This window comes from Ptychodera flava, chromosome 20, assembly GCF_041260155.1.
Source record: "Ptychodera flava strain L36383 chromosome 20, AS_Pfla_20210202, whole genome shotgun sequence".
Lineage (NCBI taxonomy): Eukaryota > Metazoa > Hemichordata > Enteropneusta > Ptychoderidae > Ptychodera > Ptychodera flava.
Genome location: NC_091947.1, coordinates 33,885,840 through 33,900,666, shown reverse-complemented (window position 1 = coordinate 33,900,666; position 14,827 = coordinate 33,885,840). Strand labels below are relative to the sequence as shown.

Below are 14,827 nucleotides of genomic sequence, written 5' to 3'. Positions count from 1 at the left end.
TGCATGGGACATACAATGTTGTCGACTTTGCCAGCTGGCTACAGCTGAAACTAATTAGTGTGAGCAGTTTTATTGCAGCACTGCAGTGACTTCGCGCTCTATTACTTGAAAAATGGTTGTCGTTTAACATTCAAGAAAGTTTGTCCGGACATTAAGGTCTAGCCATTACAGACGTAGTCTAAACATTTCAAAGGCATTCTTGCCTAGCTAAAGTAACCCATACAGAAGTACATTTAACCCAAACAGAAGTAATTTTATTAATTTAGCATTACTCATTGTTTCAGATGCATACAGGATTCAATCTCACTTTTCCTGTCATTTCCAAATTGATCCTTTTTAGTGTCAAGTCTTGCCATTTCAGAGTCGGTCTAACTACACTAGTATGTAGCCAACCAAAGACACTAGAAAACATATTCTGTGATCACATGGTTGCATTAATGGTAAGCATTAAAGGCATGAAAAAATCTTCAAAATGGAAAAACTTACAACTGTCACTGCTCATTCAGACCTGACAATTGTGTCACTGCTGGTTTAGAAATACCATTGGTGTCACTGCTGGTTTTGAAATACCATTGGTGTCACTGCTGGTTTTGAAATACCATTGGTGTCACTGCTGGTTTAGAAATACCATTGGTGTCACTGCTGGTTTTGAAATACCATTGGTGTCACTGCTGGTTTTGAAATACCATTGGTGTCACTGCTGGTTTTGAAATACCATTGGTGTCACTGCTGGTTTTGAAATACCATTGGTGTCACTGCTGGTTTAGAAATACCATTGGTGTCACTGCTGGTTTAGAAATACCATTGGTGTCACTGCTGGTTTAGAAATACCATTGGTGGCACTGCTGGTTTAGAAATACCATTGGTGGCACTGCTGGCTCAGAGATGGCAAGTCTTTCACTGTAGGCTCAGTTTCACTAGCCAAAAGAGTTTATTCAGACAGGGACCGCCCTTGTGGGTTTAGGGAGACTGAACTACTCTAACCTAACCAAGCTGTGAGGACTGGATGATGATATTCAGAGATGGCATGGGTGTTTCAGCTACCGGTAGTTCAGATATTACAAGGGTGTCACTACTGGTCCACATGGCGAGGATGTCACTGCAGGTTCACAAATTGCAAGGACGTCACCGCTGGGGTAGAGATGACATGGGTGTCACTGCTAGGTCACAGATGGCAAAGATACACCTGATGATAACATTTAAAGAAAAAAGAGGAACCAGACTTCATTTTCCTCTGATTATGTTGAGATCAGACGAAAATGGACAAATTTATGTAATGAAAAACGCTGTCAAATCTCGTTGAGGATTACGTTTTGATATGCTGATATAAACTTGTTGTTCTACACAAAAAGAAAACTTCGCCATTTGCATGTAGTTGGTTTGAAAGATTTTCTTAGACTGCAAGGAATCTATGCAAGCGAGAAAATTTTCTTGAAAGGACGTTTCATTAAAAGCAGAATCCATAATGACAGCATTTGTTGACATTCAGTGACTAACGTTTCGTTTGCAGTGTCGGTACTCTCGTTATTTTCTCCCCTTCTGTTTTTTTCTGGGAACGCAGTTTACAAATTCTCAGTAATTGTTTGTAGGTTTTAAGACACCGCAACAAATAATGTGAGATAGTAATTGGCTTTAATTGTTTGACTGTTTGACAAGATCCAACTGAGTTTTGACAATTTCCATGAAATATTTTTTGCTGTTTTTGGAAAAGAATGAAGTTGGTTCCGTTGTTCATCGATCGTTTTATGCAAATATCGTAGCTAACATGCTGAATGCAGTGTGTGTCATTAGCTTTACATGTAGGTAAGTTAGAGTGTGTGCCTGTTCCAAGCTGGACATTTGACATGTAAGGGCGTATGGAAATGAACGATCCCAAGAATTCGATTTTCACTTATCCGGTAAGTGAAACCGCAATTTTTGCTTCTTCAGACGCCTTGCTATCAAGTCTAGAGACAAGCTCACATTCAAAGCCCACAAATGTACAAAGCAACTCTCTACATATATTAGGGTGTCCAGAGCTTCACTTTTAATGAAAATATAACCTTTTGAAGTTCACATTTTATTCTTAAAATGAAGAAGTAGAGAGATATACATACCCTGCCAACCACCTGTTTGAGTGACGTCACCATATCTACCCTGGCCCATCGGGTAAATCAAATTGGAATGAACGCTGGTACACCGTGATAACGAATAACGTGTTTCTTACCAAAATGAAAAATGATAATCGTTCGCGAATTTTGACTTATGAATAACATTCATTTAGAATAAGTCCTCATTTAATTTGCATACTCAAACAGTAAACATGAATTTACTATGCATAAATCAATGTCGCTCATAATTAAAGAATTATTTCAATATGTATTGATGACAAACCAGACATATCGTATTAATAGGAGAATTCTACTCTAACTTCATCTTTTTGAATTCGTGCGTCAGTTCAGAATATATATATATATATATATATATATATATATATATATATATATATATATATATTATATATATAATTATATATATATACACACACACCAGACACACACACACACACACACACACCAAGGCTAAACATCGTTTAGCAATTTGATAAGAACGATCAAAAGATGGCATATTTTGGTATATTCAGAATATCTGAGATTTTTTAAAGTAGTTGAAACTTGAACAGGAGACTGCGCGAAAAAAAAATCAATTTTCAATGTCTACGCCCTGAAAGTTATACAACGTCCTTTTTTCTACGTATAAAAATGAGGCCAAGTTTCTGTTATCCTGAGATTCAATATTTCATTGATGTTTGTTTTATAAGCCAAAATACATAAGCAAGATAAGTTTACAATAACTGAAAGTAATGTTTTCTCCCTCAGATTATATTCCCATAGTTTATCAGCTACTTAATATCTATTTTCAATTGTGTTATATTGGTTACGAGTACTCTCAGAAACATACGACTATTCATCAAAGAAGCAATATATTACCACATTATCATGTATAAAACGGTTCAAACAATATTAATTCGCTCTCAAACAAAGCTACGATGGAGAAGATCGGATTGTTGAACTTCTGCCGACCTTTCATAAGGTCGGCTTGTCCGGTTTTCCCCGGCTGTCACACGTAGCCCTAAATAATATTTTTTATCATCAGGGGTAATTTCCCCTTCATGTATAGTTCACAACTAGGGTACTAGGCATTGACTGGTACCAAATGTAGCCTCTGCATTGTAAACATTGATTGCTCATGCGTAATTTGTGTGTTTTTTCATAAGATCTGAATTATGATGACAGTCAATTACGACTCACAATGCATAAAGTCTCTTATTTTTAGAGAGAAATACTGAATTGTCGTCCCTTGTGAGCCCCGCAAAGAAAATTCTGCGAATTTCAATACTCAATTTCTGCGAAACCAACGGCCCCAGTCGAAGGCGATACTAAATTTTGATGTGCACCGGTCATAGCTGGCCTGAGGCGGGTCACAGGGGTGACATGTGACCCTATTGACATTTGCAAATCAATTACTGACGTTAACAGAGAACTGGTGTTGTGAACATGAAAGGCAGCAGTATCGTATAGTTAAGACCGCATTCATGTAAACAAGCAATTACCCGAGTAAGGGGAAGTACAATCCATCATGGCATAGTCCTTTCACTGTGTGAAGGGACTGACCATAGCGATTACAACAATTAAACACATACCGGTCGCCCTTGCAACCACGCGCACGTATACATGCATATATATGATTTATGTAAGTGTTTTCTGATCAGTAAGCAAGCCGATATAATTTCTCGGTCCACTTTACTTTCAAATTCCTGTACTGATTGTTGAAGTCACACGTACTATATATTGTCAGTAAGTTTTATAAAGTTACACTTGCCATAATATTTTCATGAGTTGCATGTAAAGGTTGCTTAGCAGTCCAGAGACTGAGATTGGCGTATTTATGACTTGATACGTACAGGGCATTCGTTGGCCAGAGATGTTTCATAGTTTCAAAAATTTACCCAATTTAGATGCCTGCTAAGGAGATGTCATTCTGGTCATTTTTACGTAGCTCTGCAAGGTGCCGCATCAATAAGTTCAGCAAAACATAACAATCATCTTTTATAGCTTCTACCAATATCCAAAATATTAACAACGTTTGGCTTGATGATCGAAATACCAGGGAAGTTCCAATTGGAGTCTGTGAACGCACCTCCTGTTGATATCTGAGTTCACTATCAACCCCGCCCGACTGTTTCTCGGACACTTCTTGTGTCGTATTCACTGAAACAGTTTTTCATTCAATATTGAAGTGTAACAGGCAAAGGTGAGAGTTCCCGTATACACCGTAATGTATGAACATGTTCTAGGGTGGTTTACGCTGTCACAACTAGCTTTAGAGAAATCAGAAAATTTTCCCGCCTTTTAAATCAATAGTTGGGTCTGCGCATCATGGAGGCAGTCGCATTGATCAGTTTGTACAAATAGCTTCCCTGGCTGTCGCTATTAGAACAAATTTCGCCAATTTGTAGGCGATATGTATTTAATTTAGTAAAATTTTATATGCGAAGCGATTAATTTAATATTCACCTGCCAATCATGCAACCCCAAAAGATCTGTCAATATTGAAGCGATGGAGCACTTACCGAAATGCATCTATAATAATTTCAATTATAATGTCAAATACGACAAAGCTTAAATGCTCTGGCATCATCATTAGTTATTTATACATTGTGGATTTACCACAAGTTGATTCACTGGGAGCTCACCTATTCACTGTCTGTAAGCGAATAAATGGGAAGGACAAAGACGGAGGGAGGGGCAGCTGCAAGCGGCCATAAAAGTGAACATTTTTGTCTTTAGATAACCCTTGTTATATCAATCACGGATGGATGCGGTGTCACCTTAAATAATTGCTTACCTTATCGCTTTCGACTTAAACATAGATTGAGAAGAAACATGTAGACATCATTCTAACTTGACTCAAGAAGGCAAACCTTCGTATACATTGGAAACATACACGCGTTCTTATCTAATCATAATCTTTGGCCAGGCGCCGCCAAGGGGCGGCCCTGGACCTTAGCCTAGCAACTGTTAGTCAACAAACAAAACCGTGTCAGATTTAGAAACAAATTTTACAGAATGGTGAGAATACAGTTTCATTTTCAAACCTTAAAATCAACATGTCACCACGGCTGATTTTATAGTTTGAAGAATTGATCAGAATATTGTACGATGTCCAGAAGTTCAAATTTGAAGACATTTTATAAGGACATAGTGTACAATACTTTTATTTTAAAGCTTGCTATATGTTTCGTTTTCTGCAAAGCCAACTGTTTTACCACTTCTTTATATTTTTTGTGTATTAATTTTCCAGTTCAAAATAGTTTATCGGCGATAGCATTTCCAGCTGACATTATCAGTTAGTTATTTCTCACCATTATAGTAATATCGATTGTAAAATGTGCCCACCCAAATTATTCGTCCGATTTGATTGATTAACCCTTTGCACCCTATGGCCCTGGGATGGAGTTGACATTTGGAAGTACCATATGGCATAACTTCTGACTTCTGAAATAATCAAAGACTGTCCCAAAGGGCGAGGGCCAGTGTTTTTCAAAATGATGCCGAGCGAAAAATAGTGAAAATTCAAAAGTGTTTGTAAGAAAAAGAGTGACCCTCACCAATTTTATTGCGCAGAAAATAATATCTTGATTGATATATAATATCTCAGGTGACCTTTTTAACTTTCATGTATTAACGGATTTTGATCTTGTATAATTGGATTCTGGATGGGTATGATTGTGATTATTTTACAAACAATCACTTGCGTTAATTCCAATATCATATTTGTTGTTCATATCTGCTCTTTCAAACACCCTATTCACATCACGTATAATTATATCAATTGTCAAACAATTATAAAAGCAAAGATTAGCTAGTTTTGTATCGGAAAAAATATTCATCGTCTCCTCATAGACCACAATGTATAGCAAATCAACATTTCGTTGAAATTCCAAGTCAAATTTCTTGCACACACATGCACTTGTAACCACCTCAGTCTAATCAAGTACATTAATATCAATAACAAGCGTCTTTGAATACACAGGTTTAGCTAGTTTTATATTGGTAAAAATTATTCATAGTTTCCTTACAGACTGCAGTAAGACATTAAACTGGTCCAATAATCATTTTTATTCAAGGTAATACATTACCAGGTCCATTTGACGTTGGTGATTTTCAAAGCTAAGTAGGATCATCCTGAACATGTATAGTAAATCAACATTTCAGTGAAATTCCAAAATCAAATTTGACATCTGCATGGTCCCGATATCTCATCTGATACTGATTCAAAGTCACTGGCACACCATTGTCTTCTGACTAGTGAATGTATAGACTTGCTATCCATCAAAGTGACTAACCGAGTAGTACGAAAGACGCAGTTTACCTCCGTGAGGTTGACAGTCAGTCAAAGTGACTCGTAAGAATAACTGATTAAAAATCACTTGTCCCATTACTATTCTTATTTATATTTGTTAATCCTGGTGGTTTAAAAGTATGTAATTACAAAGTCCAAAACTCTTTCCAAACAAACATCATAATTTTAAAAACTGGAGCTATTTTCCCACTATTCAAAGTGTTATAAAAGTTATATCATGAACATGGCATGACACTTATTTCTCTTGGTCAACTTGAATATTTTATTTTTTTCAACAAAAGTGCTCTTTTTGCTTGTTAAGACAGAATAAAGCCATGTTTGTATTCTGTTTTATCTACATTTTGGTCAATTCTGTTGTTTTTGCCATAACTCCATACAGACCTTCGTAAAATTGGACCCAAGCACCCCAATCATTGTTTGTAAAATTTGACCTCTTAAAACTGTTTTGTAAACGTCAAACCCCTTGATTTACAGCGACCCCTTCCCTATAAAAAAGCGTATGCTCCCTATCCGATTTCAAAATAATCTGGGGAGGGGGGGGGGTAAAAACTGTCCATGTCAATTAGTTATTTTGTGAATGTCAAGTTCTAAAGTTTTGTTCCTTAAATGTCTGACAAATGACTGTCTCGCTTGTTATTATATTCCATTAACTGCGTCCTTTTCATCATCGAAAATAAAGTTTATGGGCGTTTAGGTTAAAAAATGTTCACTTTGTGGAAGTAATGAAGTATCATTTAATTCATTTTGCATTGTTTTTAAACACCATTCTTCTCTGATGCATTGACGCTTCCAAATTAATTCAATTTTATTGTTTCCTGAAAAATATTACAAACGGCGTCAATTCCAGAACTCCAGCTAATTTGTACACCCAATGACGGGAAGTCCGGATACACTGACTCAAAATTTAGTTTGTCATAAAGCAACTTTAAAAGAAGTCTCTATATAGGATTTGACCATCTCCATTTCTAAAACAAAGTCGTCAAGAATCTTACATCCAGATGATGATCTGGAGTGTCTGGTCCAGGATGCAAGAGTCTACATAGACTATGTTACTCTCCTTATCATGAAACATGAGACATTCCTTAAGGTAGATAGCACCTCGGGGACAGAAATTCAGGCCTTCAAATTTTATCAATTTTCTTCTGACCTACCACTTGTGGGGGCTCATTTTGAAGCTCTTGGCGAAAGAAAAGTTTTCACCATCTTAAATTTTCGAAAAATTTTATTTTTTCTCATAGAGTTAACACAGGGGTGGCGGTCATTTTGGATTTCAAATATCGAGATATCACAAGTTATTTGTCTCTCTAGTACAAAAGTTTGCACAGTGACCCCTGATTTTTATTCTTGCTTTGGTGAGAGAATGGTTGAAAATTTCACTGAGGAAAGTTTGAGCAAAAGTTTAAGTCTTTCACTTTCGAGGTGCATATTACCTTAACAGGAACTATGTGGCATTCCCCTATTGAACAGGTGACACTTGCCTGTGGAACAGGTGGCACTCCTTACCATAAAACATGTGACACTCCCTAGTTTGGAGCAGGTGGCACTCCTTACTGGACGCATGCGACACTCATTACCGGTCGTGATAGCTGTGACACTCCTTACAATAATTTGTTGTATAGCAACTTCAAATTACGTCTCTGGCATTTAACCATCTCCATTGGCATTTCGAAAACAAAGTGTTCGAAAATCTAACACAGAAAAAGATCTGGAGAATCTGGTCCAAAGTACAAGAGTCTACACAGACAATGTGACACTCCTTACCATGAAACATGAGGCATTCCTTAACATGTGGCATTCCCGTATTGAACAGGTGACACTTGCCTATGGAACAGGTGGCACTCCCTAGTATGGAGCAGGTGGCAAGGTGGCAAGTGACAAGTTAATTCAATAGTATACAGGGTGTCCCACAGCCTAAGCAACGAAGTTGTAGAATATTTAGAAAATCATTAACCTCAGTTGCATCGTAAATAATACTGATAATAATGGTGCTTAGAAACTATTAAATGTAAAATATAAATTCAACTAAAAAAACCCCGAGGTCAATTTATAATGTGGTAACTTCGATTATAAAAGTTTTAATACTATTTACACATAATCAAATCCAAATCAGTATCCTTCTTTACACCAACACAGTGTCATACACATTTTTATCGATAAAATTATCCTGTAGGATATTTTTTCGCATTCCCTTGGTTTCATTCGTAAACAGCTTCACTATGACAAAAACAGTCACGGCAAACAAACAACAAGAGTTACTAATTAAACCGTTTAAAAACTGCTAAACCTTTATCGAGAACGGTAATTATATTACCATGCCCTGCCCGTCGCATTTTGATTGGTCGAGCTGAACCACTTGACTGACCACAAATACACAATAATGGTTTGTTACATGCCCGTGAATATGAATAATAAGATACACAACTCAAAGTATCGTAACTTTACAGCTTAAACGTAAATCATAATCAATCACAAAATAAAATGGAGCTATTGTAGGTCAAGTTGAGATGCTTTTTTCTGAAAACATCTCCGGATTTGCCAATTTTTTACAGCGCGCGTGACAGTGCGTCGCATATTGCTCAGTTTCTGGGGCCCAGTTGTCGTTCGCTCCTGAAATTTTCGGAAATTTTGACGGTTTTCTTGGGTTTACTGTTAATATAATGGAAATAACAGACTCCGCTCTGACCATTAACGTTTATTTGTGGGCGCGGGCTCGAGGAAAGCCAAATTAACGGGCTCGGCAAGCCTCGCCCGTTAATTTTTGGCTTTCCTCTCGCCCTTGCCCACAAATAAACGTTAATGGTCAGCGCGTCGCCCGTTATTCTATATTAAATGGGCCTCACTATAAAAATATGACACTGAGAAAGTAGTCTTCACATGCTTCACAGAAATCTTGTTTGGTATAATCCACTTTATTTTACTCACAAATATCTGAGATTAGTATAACATTGACATTTTACTTTTTTGAGTATCAACAACAATTTTTTGTTTTACTCATTACAGTGTGCTGAACCACCACTGTATTCTGCCTGTTCGCATAGCATATAACGTGTAATCTAATGTGTGCGATGCATCGATGAAATGAAGTTCCTACTCTCAAATTGTTAAAAGTATCATTACTGGTAATAGTCTTAGGTTGAGTTGACAAATCTTATATTTGGTTCGAGGCAGTAGAGAAAGAAGCTGCAGTGATGCACAAAAGAAACATTTTTTAAAAATCTGTACAAATGTGTACCGTAATTTTTTTTTCCAAAAACAGTGCCAAAACTGTGATAAACACGTATGATATGTTAAAGTATTTAAATCTTTCGCTTATACAGAAATTTCAGGGACTGAATGCTACAAAGTCTCAAAAAATACTTACATTCGTTTTATACCCGAACTAAAATTCAAAATGATATCCATTCATACCTAATACATTCCGATACAATGGCGGAAGACCTAAGAATGTTATTGCCTTTTGCATTATCCATAACAGCTCTGATTGCACGTGAACACTAGAAAGGACTGACACCGTACTCAGCCATGTTAAACTCGGCAGATTACGAAGTTTTACGATTTTGAAAATTAGTTCCATGTATCAAGCATGTCATTTTGGACACTTCCTATCTATAATATCTTGAAATTACGTCTTTGACTGGAAAGAATTTTATCTCACTCAGTATATTTCAAGCTGTCAAATTTGGAGTAGGTGAGGGCCGTGGTATGTTTGTAATTTACAAAATGTCTGACAGTCTGGATTTCTGCCGGCCTGCCTGCTTCATTACAACCTGCACTCTAGATCTATAATTCCAAAAGTACAAAATGTTTATATGCAACACATTAAGAGAAATCAAAGTATCATAACCTTCAAATCAACGCTAAATATTCTGTTTACGTTTCAACTTGTTTGAATTCACAGAACACTGAAGTGATGTTATTTGATTCCTTAATGCAACGACAGCGAATACAGTTAAACTGTAAATCAAATTTCATAGAAACATAATTTTGAATGTCTTTTGACAATTATTCCTGTTTACTAACATGGAAAAGATGTACAGAAAACGAACGATAACTTAAAATACGCTGGCACACTGCAGAAGACAATGGACGAAGGAGGACACAGGATAATGTTTCAAGAACAATTATTTCTCAGTCTACAATTAAAAGTAAAGGAGCATACGTTTCATTGTGGTGTTTTGTCATCAATATTTCTCTAGGTTTTGTGTTTTTGTTTCACTTCCATGATGGATAAATACAAAGTAAGAGTTTTTTCTCATCTACATTTGCGCAAGAAAAGTTTACGTAAGATAATACAGTCAAACCTGTCTTAGTGGTCACTCACAGAGCAGTCACCCTCTTTACACTGGTCACCATGTGGTAGTGCCAAAGCATTTTACAAGTTAATGGCCAGCTATAGAACAGCCACCTTTCGTATGTGGTTAGTGGTCAGTTGAAATTGTTCAAAATTTGTACAAAACCTGTATATACTAGTCGGCAGATCTGACTTTGAATGGCATCTGTAAAACATGCTTAATGATTTTATATCGGCATTTTAATTATTTCAGAAATCAAATGCAGGTATCGTGATTTTCGAGAATTTTTTGTGAATTCAAACCCGATTGAAAACACCATATTTTCAACAAATGTATTTATCGAACTTTATTATTATCTTTACTTAGTTTCCCACTCGACAAATCATTTACACTGCAAGTAATACCACACCCATCCTCTACAGAAAGGCCATCTCCATATATTTGTCACTTTTTCTTGGTTCTTTGTCTAACCACAAATCACGTGTTTGACTGTGCAATATTTTAAATACAGCTGAATTCAAGGTTGCCAGTGATGACTTTGTCTTGAGGTGACCAACATTTTGCTTTTTGGAAATCAAAATATCACTGAATGTTTTTGTGTCGAAGGTGAATAATCTTCACAGCTTGTTTCCCCTGAAGATGTTGAGCACTGTTGAATGTATTGAAGCTGTCGTGGTTTTTTATGGAAATCATGGTGTGTAATTGAATGATTGTTCACAAACATTATCTTCATTGTGGCTTCAATTGAGGATTCGTACAGTCAGTTGAGTCAGTCTATGGTGTGGCAATACTCATTGAGTTAACACTTGACTGTACTGAATACCAATCGAGATGGGGAATAGTCAAAAGCTATTAATTGAAAAATCGGGATTAGGAATAGTCAATAAAACTGTTAACCTGTTTTAAAATTTAAAACGTTTTCAAGAAGTTGGTTTACAAGTCACAGCTTATGATTAGATGCGCTGGCTGTTTTTTCGGTTTTCTTCCACCTTACATATAAACACAGAGTAACAAAACAGAGTGGCAAACACTGCATGCCTTTTGTTCCATGGTCGTCTCAGTAGACTATTGGCTTTTCATATTAAAATGAGCTTCAAAGGTGTTAAACTTTTTGGAGGCTTTGTTCGTGGTTGATAATTACACGAGATTATGCGAAACATACGACGAGATGGCATCGTACTGCCAGTCGCGTAGCAACCATAGTTACTTTGTGAGCTCTCAGGCCAGAAACACTGCTTCACGCCAATCAAAACATAACACGCCAGCAGTTTCATAAACTGTCCTTTTTTGACGCACGTGTAAAAGACGGTATGACTGACCGTAAGCCATTGAGTAAAACCAGACAGTATCGATAAAAGACTTTCAAATTTTGTTCAAACACACTCATTATATATTCATAAAAATATGAGAGGAATTTTTAAAACGGTGACACCCACTTTCCTGAAGCTCAAAACACTCCCGTTTTTGCCAGCACATCGATTCCGATCAGCACAACACGACAACAACAACACAAACTTTGTCGAACATACTTTCGCTTAACAATTGGTGAAAATCCGAAAATTACCGAAGGTGTCATGGTCGGCACTCTTCGGAAAAGAGAGCCAAGAGCTTAGTGAGGCGAGGCAAACATGGATTGCTTACGTAACCGCTTCACGCCTTAAACAATAGGTGTTGCCACTCTGTGTATCTTACTCCTTACAATAACATAGAGTTACTGCGGGCAGAATCAGTACAGTTTCAGTGAACGGGAGTTTATCTGCAGTACAACAACTGATTATGATACAGTATAAATAAAAGTGATATCTGTATCAACCAGATATGAAATGAAAATACTCCTTTGTTTCTGTACATATAGTAATTGTCTGTTCATTGACAATTTTGTCTAACATTATTGTTACGAGTTTGCAAATTCACCAAAATTGTTATGATCAACATCATGAGCAATATTCATCGTGTATAACTTTACTTGAAATATCGTTAAATATACCAATCAAATTGGCAATCAGCTTAAATGGAAATTCTAATTTATTTCGCTTTTATCATACCATTCAATCATCACGTTATGTAGCGGGTTTAAGTATCTTTGGTCAAGTCCTTGACAAAAGATACTCGAGGAAACAAAAAAAGAATATGAAAATAAGTGTAACTATGGCACAACTCTAGATTTAATTAAAATACGAGTCCGAGAAGAGTCAATTGGTTACTCGAAGGAAAAAACAGCAAACAAAAAAAGAGAGAAAATATGATATATAGAGAGATAGAATATTTAGAGGAAAAATTGAATAGTTGGAAAGCAATAACAAAGAACTAATAGTAAAATATACAGAATTAAAGGAAGAATTGAATAAAATATATATCAATAAACTAAGAGGTATTCAAATCAGAGCAAGAGGAAAGTATTATGAAGGAGGTGAACGTAACACCGTTACTTTTTGGCTCTGGAGAGAAAACATTTTAGAAAGAAACAAATCAACAAATTATTAGTCGATGGGCGAATGATTACAAGCTTAAATGAAATCATATGTGCTGAAAAACATTTTTTTCAATCGCTATACAAAGCACCAGAAATAGGCTCGGAGGAAAACGTTTTGACGAGATATTTACAATCTGTGAAACTAAAAAGAGTTCTGACAAACGAAGAACTGAAAAGTGTGAAGGATTAATCACAGAAAATGAATGCCAACAAGTAATATTCAAAATGAAAACCAACAAAACACCAGGGGATGACGGTTTACCGATCGAATTTTACCGCAGATTCTGGGAAGACTTAAGTGAAATTATGGTCAAATCATACAACGAAAGCTACGTAAATAAACATTTAACTGAATCTCAGAAAAGAAGCATTATAAGTCTGATTCATAAAGATTTACAAAACTGGCGTCTTATCTCGGTCTTAAATCACGATTACAAAATTTTATCTATGGTCCTCGCTGAAAGAATGAAGAAAGTTATTCCGATCATAATTGATCAAGATCAGGATGGCTATAAAAAAGGAAGATATATTGGTCAAAATGTGCGAACAATTGAAGATGTAATTACATACTTAGGGACCAACAACCCAGGTGGCGCAATCGTTTTTCTAGATTTCTTTAAAGCTTTTGATTCTGTTGATCATTCTTTTCTGTTAGCAGTTTTACAAAAAATTGGTTTTGGTCTACAGTTCATAAACTGGATCAAATGTATATACAAAGATTCAAAAAGTTTTGTGGCAAATAATGGTTGGCTGTCAAGTAGCATTAAAATTGAAAGAGGAGTAACACAAGGAGTAAGACAAGGGTGTCCACTCTCTGCGCTTTTATTTTATTAGTCGTTGAAATTTTAGCAACAAAAATAAGACATGGTAAAAGTTACAGACGCAGCAGAACAGAAAGAAATCAAAATAACACAGATGGCAGATGACATGCGTCTTTACATTACAAAATTTAAATCCCTAACAAGAGTCTTAAATTTAATTGATGAGTACGGGAAGTTTTCGGGACTGAGATTAAATAGAAATAAAACAGAAGGTCTTAAATTGGGAAAGTGGAAAAACAAAATGAATTTAGAATATATTTCATGGCCAGACAAACCGATTAAAGCACTGGGAATATATTTCGGGCATTTTAAAAGTGAAACCGTTAAGCTGAACTGGAATATTAAAATAGACAAAGTGGAAAACATGTTGCGTGCGTGGAAAAAAGATATTACTTAACCCTCTTTAGTAAAATCACAGTTTTAAAAAGTTTAGCGATGTCAAAAATTTCTTATGTTGCTTCAATGATTGAAATTCTAAACGATACAATTGAAAAAATAGACAAAATCTTTTATGAATTCTTATGGGATGGTAAAAAGGGTAAAGTTACAACGGGCAATCATAATCAATAAATTAGATCAAGGTGGACGACAAATGATTGATACTGAATCTCATTTGAAAGTTCTAAAATGTTGTTGGGTAGACAGGTTAGGCAACAACACAAACGCTACCTGGCAAATACTACCAAATTATTGGTTTAGTAATATATCAAATATACCAACATCACTTGTTTGTAACGTTGATAGATACGTGCTACGTGAAATGACAAAAATAATACCAGCATTTTATAGAGAAGTGATTTCATCTTGGTATGAGATCAACCAAAGTCAAACATTAG

The 14,827-nt window shown here is 36.0% G+C and overlaps 1 protein-coding gene across 1 annotated transcript in view; it reads left to right on the top strand.

The window, feature by feature from the left end:
* The first annotated feature begins 1,806 nt into the window (after positions 1–1,806).
* The window catches only part of LOC139119659 (uncharacterized), a 53,770-nt gene continuing 40,749 nt past the window's right edge, over positions 1,807–14,827 (top strand). Inside the window, exon 1 of the mRNA XM_070683487.1 lies at positions 1,807–1,898. The gene's annotated coding sequence lies outside the window, so the exon portion shown is untranslated. The remainder of the gene's footprint in view (positions 1,899–14,827) is intronic.